Raw genomic sequence first — 9,275 nt, 5'->3', positions numbered from 1 at the left:
TATATTCAATATATATATTTTCAATTCAATCTTCTTTAACTTTTATTTATTTATATTATTCTCAATTGTATTCACTTTCTTTAAACAAACTTTTTATTCTACCGTTAGACTTTCGATACGATTAACACGGCTAAATGCCGGACTTAGAACTTCAGGCTACAATGGCCTGGACTAAAACTGCGGGCCTAAACTGCCCGGGCTAACTGCCGGCTACAACGGCCTGGCTTAAACTGCCCAGATTTCCCAGTGTCAATCAATTTTATTGAAAGACGATTTAGTGGGGAAATCGTATGTTAAGTTCATTGTACTCGACTGTTGTCAAGTCAATTTCTGCAACCTTGCAGATTTAAGCAGTGGTGTGATCCGAGTTCAGTGACTTGGATGCACCACTCCTTATATTGAGCAATTTAACTTTGATATTTTCTAACTAATTTTCAAAAGGGTCAATAAACTGTTTGTCCAAGAAAAGGAATTTATTAAGAAATACCGTGTTTTATTCTTAGGCTTTTCATTTCAAATTGTGAAACTTAAAGGAATGTTAAATCTATTGAAATATATATTATTTATATAAAATTAGATCTTTTTCCAATTAGAATATTCTGGATTAAGATATTCAAAGAGAAGAATGTCCCTTTTGTGAAATTTGTTGTTGTTTTTGTGTAAATGTTTTGTGGTGTTTAACAAAATCTCATGTTGTGTGTGATTGTTGTATGTAATTTTAGTTTTAAATATAATTAAAAAAGTTATTAACAATATAAAAAGTTACGGAGTTCGGCCGTAACAGTTCAAATTTTTCGTTAAAATTCATTATTATTTAAATATTAAAAAATAATGAATTAATTTTTGTTTTAATTAATTAAGTAAAATTTTTTCTGTTAATATTCTCTCAGCAAAAATGGGAATTTAAAAAAAGACTTACGCTAAAAAAAATATTGTCTAATGATTGTGTTTATTATATGTTTGTATGTATTATTTATTATTATGTTTATTTTTGAAAACAAAAATGTCTTTATCTACGTCAAACTTTTGAATAATTTATTATACATTAATCAATTAAAATTTATGTATTATAATTTTTTGGAGAAAAAATGTTAAAATTTGTGTGTGTTTTTTGGAAATGAAGAAAAATTGAATAATTTATATTATTATTATTATTATTATTATTGAATATTGTTAAAACTTGTAATAATAATTCTTCTTTTAAATTAAATTTTGTTTTTTTCCAAATAAAAATTTGTATATTGTGAAATAAATAAAAGAAATTTTTTTTTTAATTTAAAAAAAACATGGCTTTTATTTAATTATAATTATTTTTTTATGATTTTTCTTTTTTTCATATTTTTTGAAAATTAATTTATATATATATATATATATATATATATATATATATATATATATATATATATATATATATATATATATATATATATATATATATATATATATATATATATATATATATGTACACACACACACACAAAATACAATAAATACATGTAAAAATTTTTACATAAAAAAATTAATATACAAACAAAAAATTATTTAATATTTAATTATATTGTTTTTTTTTAAAAACCACAACTCACACTCCACTACACGTCATTGTTTTCGTCATCACTACTTTCTCTCTTTTTCTCTAATCACTATCGTCGTCGTTGTCACTACTACTACTACTACTATTTGAAGAGTATAGTAATAGTCTTCGACGTCCAGGGCATATTTTTTAAAATTTTTTTTCACTTTTTTCATGATGACGAGGACGTAAGGGACCAGCAATTGTTGGTAATATATTTTCGAGTAAAACTATTGGTTGCATAGCAAATTGAGATGTTGTTGTTGTTACTAATCGAATTGTATTGTCAGGTACTGCTGCTGTTGTTGTTGTTATTGTAAATGCTGCTGTTGGTGGTGGTGGTTCAACAAGTATTGGTGCAGCAGCAGCAGCAGCAGCATTGGCATCAACAATTGCTGGGGGGGCCCGCGGTGGTTGTGGTTGTTGGGGCCGATCTCCATTAATGCTCATAGCATTATAACCTCTTTTGTATTTAATAATAAATTATCTATATCAAGCCGTCACAGAAAGTTCCTTTGCCAATGCACGTAATCTACGATGATTACGTACAAAGTACGTTTGCTCGTCGAATTCGTTTACAGACAATGCATTACCCATCGCAGATAAGTCTTTGTAGCATAAGCTACTAAGAATTTTTGGTGAGTTTTCCCGAAAATAATCATAATTATTCTTTTCTGGTAATGAAAAGATGAATCTGTAAAGAAGTAAAAAATAATAATATAAATATAGGTTGGATATTTAAATTTTTTTTTTTAATTTTAAAAATTTGTTTTTAAATTTAAAATTTAAAACTTACATTTATGGGCAACTCCTCATTTCCAATATGATTATCATCCTCCTCAATAATTATTGGCTGTGGTTGCGGCGGTTGCTGCTGCTGTGGTTCTTGTTGTTGTTGTTGTTGAGGAGGATGATTGACTGCTGCGATGGGAACGGCTAGGGCGACATTATTGGCAACATGATGATAATGCTCGATCAACATGGGAGGTTGTGGTGTAATAGCATTCTTTGCTGCAGCGATCATCACTGAATGAATTGAATTAAGGGAATTTCTTTCCATTGGGTAAGGTGAAAATTCTAAAGAAAATACACCATAACCCAATAGAGTGAATAATAATCGCCAAATTTGCCCATCTTTCCAAGAACAGAGAGAAGCGAAACATTCAGATTGACGCAAGTGCGACAGTCTGTTTGTCGTTGTCGTCTTCCCCAATAAAAAAGGCACAAAATCTTTAATAGAGAGTCTCTCATTATTATTATAATTGTTTTGTAAATTTATAATTAAATTTTTCATCTCACTTGCCAATTTGGAAACGTCAATACGTTCCTTATCTATAAGAAATAAATTTCTACAAATATCACATTTGTGACATTGCCAATTTAAATCTATTGATTTTTGGGAAAGAGGATCGAAATGATTAATTATAAATTTATAACGACATTGCTGTTGATTTTCACAATATGATAATAATAAGAGCAATTCATTTAAATATTTATTTTTTAAATCCGCACTATAAGTATGATCTTTAATAAATAATTTCATTTTTGTGAAGACATCCTCGTAGTGATAAAATAAAATGCAATCACTCGGAATGTTATCGCGACCAACTCTTCCCGATTCTTGACAATAATTTGCCAAAGAATTGGAAATTGTCGAATTGATAACAAATCGAGTGTTTGGTTTATCAATACCCATACCTAATGCTATTGTCGCGCACAAAACTTGAATACGATTTTCCTTCCAAGCAAGGAAAATTGTCTTCTTATCTTGTGTCGGCAATCTTGCATGATATACCTCACACGAATAGCCATTATTTCTCAGGAATTGACGATATAGTACAGTATCTTCAATTGTTCCACAATAAATAATACCCGATCCCCCATTATTATATCTATCTCGCATCAATCGAATTGTTTCTGTCCCTCGGTTCTCTTTTTTGATGTTGAAACTTAGCAAATATTTTAAATTCGCCCTAAACAAATCTGCAAATAATCTGGAAATATTTTTAAAAAAAAATTTTATTTTACTAAAATTTTATAATTTTCATTGTGAATATCAAGTTTTTAAAAAAAAATTTCATTTTTTATTTAAAAATGTTGTAAAATTATTTTTATAAATTTTTTTTTCCTTTTATTATTCTTGTTAATTGAAAGTTGATAAAATTTACAAAAAATTGCCTCCATATATCATTAACGTTATAAAATTTAATTTTCATTTTTTGTTTAAAAATGTTGAAAAATTATTTTTATACATTTTTTTTAATTAAATTGGTTTTTATCTAATTTTTAAAATAAAAAATGAACAATAAAAATAAACTTACACTATGCAATTTTGGTCGAGTCTCAATGTAGCTTGCAATTGGAGAATTTCATTGCGTGTTATTGTTGCTGAAAATCCGCAAATTTGGATTTTGGGAAACAAGTTTTTCAATTTTCTTAAATTGAGATAAGAATCTCTAAACGTACATCCCCAATCCATTATGCAGTGAACTTCATCAATTATAACACGCGATAATTTTCCCCAGACATGTGCCTTCCGCAATTGTTTCAACACTGTTTCGTTATTGAATAATTTCTCTGGTGTGATGAAGATAAAATCAATTCTGTTGATTTGATTTTCCTCAGAGAAATTATTCACTAACAAAGTGTCGGATTGTAAATTGTCGCTTGTCACTTTCAGCGTGCGAAACTAAAAAAAAAGATGGTAATGAAAATTTTTGAAAAAATTTTAATTTTTTTTTATTAAAAAAAACAATTAATGATAATTAAGAATAAATTGTAGTTGTAATTTTTTTTTATTTTTTTACAAAAAGGAAAATACAATGGAATCTCGATTATCTGAACCTCTGTTATCCGAACCCTCTATTATCCGAACCGAAAATCATTTTATCTGAACTTCTATTATCCGAATTTTATTTTGGCCTCCCTAATCTTTTAAAGGAAAATAACAAAATTTATGTCAAAAAAATATTTTAAAAATTCTGCATTCTATGTTTTATTAATATATTATTATGAATTAATATATATTTACGTATATATACTTATGTATATTTAAAAAATTAATTAAATGAAATATATATATAATTCAACTATCGATTTTTTTACTTTAATTATATAATAAAATTAAAATCTCTATTATCCGAACTTTCGATTATCCGAAATCGGCCTTACCTAGGTTAGTTCAGATAATCGAGGTTTCACTGTATTAATTTTTTTTTATTTTTAATTAATTTTCATGTTGTTTAAATTTTTTTTTGTAAAAAATAACGTATTTTTATTTTTATTATTTTTTTTTTAAATTAAACATCTCTTACGCCCAACTCTTGTAAATAATTATCCTAATCTTATATTAAAGACAGCAATGGAGAGACGATAATTGCTGTTTTTTCAAAGCAATAACATTATCAGCTGCATTATAATTTTCCATATATGTGGGAAATTGAAAACAGAGAGATTTTCCACCTCCCGTTGGCAGGACATAAAGTCTATCATTACCATTGTAAACATTGGTAATGATTTCCACTTGGGACCCCCTAAATTGATTCAAGTGGAATCTCTGATTCAATTTTTGAGCCCACAATTGTTGCGCCATAATATATGCTGTTAATTGCGCTTTTTATACTGGAAAAAATAATAAATAATTTTTAAATTAAATGTTGTTGCGCATGTTATAGTAAACCCAAAAAAAATATTTGTATTTGTATATCTTTATTGTTTCATGTATCTATTATGTGTTTTTGTGTATGTACCCTGCCGGAAGAATGGACTGAAATTGTACTGGGGAATTAGTACTGAGAGCTCAATGCTATTTCAGTGAAAATTTGCTGCGCTTTAGCACTGAAATTGTACTGGGAAAAATTACTTGCAAAAGGGTCGCTATCGTTGATGTTTATGGCCTGACTATCGTCATTAATTTAAAGGACGAATATTTCTTTGTTAATGTTAAAAATAATTTTTATTTATATTTCAACATTATATTTGTTTAACGTGAACTAAGAATCTTTACAAGTAATTATTATGTATGCTAACTATTCATGTTAATCTAAACTAGAACCAAAAGGGCGCGCGTTGTGCGCCCACTCCTGGTCCTTTAACACACAAAATAAAACCTTAATGTAACCTTAAATTAAATCTTAATTTAATAAAAACATATGTTTATATTTTAAAAATTATTTTTCTGTTAATAAGATTGTTTAAAAAGTTTTTAATTTTTTTAATCTAAGTTTGACGAATTGAATTTTCTATAAAAAATTACACGTTAATGCCTATAAAAAATTCTTATTCTGGAGAAAATCACCTTTAAAATAAGCCTAAAATCATTAAAAAGCATTCAGTATTTTAGAAGTCATTAAAATTTTTGTGAAACATTGAAAATTATAATTTTTTAAAAATGTCTAAATAAAATATTGATCAAATGACTTGAAAAATTATGTACAAACTCCAAGGATTAATTTAAAAAAGAAAAATCAGTAACCTTCTATATTATAGAAATTGTGTAGATTTTTCTGCCAGAATACAGGCGAAATTTTTTTTAAATTAATACTTGGAGTTTTGCACATCAATACAGGGTAATTTAATTTTCCCAAAATATTGAGAACATTCTTGAATTTGCAATTGTTTTAAAGAATTGTAAAATAACAATTTTAAAATTTCATTTTTTAACAATCCCTTTATTTTATCATTAAAGTATAGACATTAAGCTTTAATTTAAAAAAATTACTTAATTATTACTTCCTCATAGAGGAAGTATTGTAATACCAAAATTTTTTGAGTTCGATTTTTTGATATACCTTTATGTTCTTTGACCTCAGGAGTTGCGGACATAAAGTGAGAGTACTTTGTGATAGATTAATAAAGTTTAACTACATTTTTTTTGGATTTTTAATTTTCCAAAAACACGTTTTCTGCCCATAACTTAAAAAAAATGTTAGGACACCTATAAATGTTTTTCCATAATTTTGTAGAGTTTTTTTAGACGCATCTTTTGAGCCCTAATTGAACATTTTTCGTCCATATTAACCGGAGATATTAAACTTTTAAAAATCATAAATTTTGGAAAAAAATATTTTTTTGAAAATTTTGTTAAAAAATGTAGAAGTAATCTTAAAATTATTGTTACCAACATGTAGAGCATTATAAAACGATTCGATTGACCTATTTTTGAACCTAATTCGATAATAAATTTTGAAATTATTGGTATTTTAAAAACCAAACATTGTGGAAATTGACATTTTCTCAACATTTGTTTGAAAATTTTTGTTTAACTATTAAACTATTATAACTATATTGTAGAGTATTGTAGAGTATTTAAAAATACATGGATTGACCCAAGATTCAATCACTTTTACCATATTTATAAAAAGTTATTCATATATTTTCCTATTATTATTATTATCTCTATGAGGAAGCAAAGTGTTCATGAAATGAGCGCACCAAAATTATAAAAAATATACAACTTGGCAGCGCTTTCTTTATTTGTTTTAAAGTAATAATAACATGAAAATAAAATGATCTAAAACTTTAACACCAAATTACTTTAATAATAAAAAAATTTTTTTTTAAAGTTTCCCTTATTGGGAAAAATTTTTTTTTCCTTATTGGGTCAAAACCCATTATATTAAAACATCAAAGATGTTTTTGTTGGGATTAAATTATTCTCTAATTAATGATTTATTACCATTTATTAAATCAATTTTAATTAATTGTACACTATCTGCAAAAATTATGTAAATGATACATTTTAGTGCTATAAATAATTTTTTCATTTTGCAAAATGTATTAACCCATTAACGCCCACCAAGACTCAAAATGTACCAAGATTTCACGACTTTTATTTTGTATAAAATAATTAGTTAAAAATTTTAGAAGTACCATTTCCGACGAAAAATTTATCGCTCTTTCTGAATATGAAGCTAAAATTTGTTTATAATTATCTCAAAAAAATTTATAACAATTTTATTGCAAAAAAACACTTTTTTATGAAAAAAAAATTTTCAATTATTATTTTGACATGGAAAGCTAAAGAATATGGTCTCCAAAGCACAAAATATCGCGTCCTTGAACTCTCAGCTATAAAAATTCATAATTACTTTTTATTAAATTCAAGATGGAGGATATGAAAATGGCCATTTTTCCAAAATGCAAAAGGCCGAAAAAAAATTTCGAGTAATGTTTTTCAAAAGTTATTAGATTTGATTGAAAATGGTTACTAGGGGGTTTTTGGGGTCGCTGATTACGAATCTGATGTTACTTTTTCAAAATTCAAAATGGCGGATCCAATATGGCGGACAATTTTTTAAAAAGTGATTAAATTTGCTTGAAAATGGTTACTCGGAAGTTTTTGGGCTCGCTGATTACGAATCTGATGTAAATTTTTTAAAATTCAAAATGGCGGATCCAATATGGCGGACATATTTTTTAAAAGTGATTGGATTTGCTTGAAAATAGTTACTCGGGGGTTTTTGGGGTAGCTGATTTCGAATCTGATGTTACTTTTTCAAAATTCAAAATGACGGATCCAATATGCCAATAATTTTTTTAAAAACTGATTGGATTGGCTTTAAATTGACCATTTGGGGGTTTTTGGGGATGCTGATCACGAATCTGTTGTCACTTCTTTAAAATTCAAAATAGCGGATTCAATATGGCGGACAATTTTTTAAAAAGTAATTGGATCCGCCATTTTGAATTTTAAAAAAGTAACATCAGATTCGTAAACAACGACCCCAAAAACCCCCGAGTAACCATTTTCAATCAAATCTAATAACTTTTGAAAAACATTACCCGAAAATTTTTTTCGGCCTTTTGCATTTTAGAAAAATGGCCATTTTCATATTCGCCATCTTCAATTTAATAAAAAGTAATTATGGATTTTTATAGCTGAGAGTTCGAGGACGCGATATATCCTGCTTTGAAGGTCATATTCTTTAGTTTTCTATGTCAAAATAATAATTGAAAAAAATTTTTTTCATAAAAAAGTGTGTTTTTTTGCAATAAAAATGTTATAAATTTTTTTGAGATAATTATAAACAAATTTTAGCTTCATATTCAGAAAGAGCGATAAATTTTACGTCGGAAATGGTATTTCCTAAAATTTTTAACTAATTATTTCATACAAAATAAGAGTCGTGAAATCATGGTACATTTTGTGTCCTGGTGGGCGTTAATGGGTTAATTAAGTTAATATTTTGTTATTAAGTAATAATTTTTTCAAAAGTTGATGCAATAAAATGTATATTTTTAATAATTTAATTTTTTTCTTAAAAATATTAGAATATTATTAGAAGTTTCTAAAGCGACTGACAGAGATGTGTAGTTTTTGCACGGAACAGAAAGATACGTGGTTTCTAAATTGAACGTGGAAGATACGTAATTTCTAAAATGTTCTTTAAACATACGTACATTCCACTTGGAGTGAACGATATAATTTTGGAAATACTTTACATGTTTTAATGTTCTTTGGATAAAGCTGCAATAAGCATTCAGTTAATTTTAATACAATTAATGTTAATAGTATTAATTAATGCTAATAGTATTTAACATTAAAATCTACAAGTAAATATGTAAATAAAAAAGCCAAACATGACAGAATTTTATGTATTATCCTAACTTAAATGCTTGGCCATTTCTGGTACAGAATTTTATATTTACAATATAAAATTTTTTAAAATTTTTCATTTTTACTCATAGTAATCATAATAAT

Source organism: Leptopilina heterotoma, unplaced genomic scaffold, assembly GCF_015476425.1.
Source record: "Leptopilina heterotoma isolate Lh14 unplaced genomic scaffold, ASM1547642v1 Lhet_47, whole genome shotgun sequence".
NCBI classification, from domain to species: domain Eukaryota; kingdom Metazoa; phylum Arthropoda; class Insecta; order Hymenoptera; family Figitidae; genus Leptopilina; species Leptopilina heterotoma.
Note: the sequence above shows the minus strand (reverse complement) of the source record.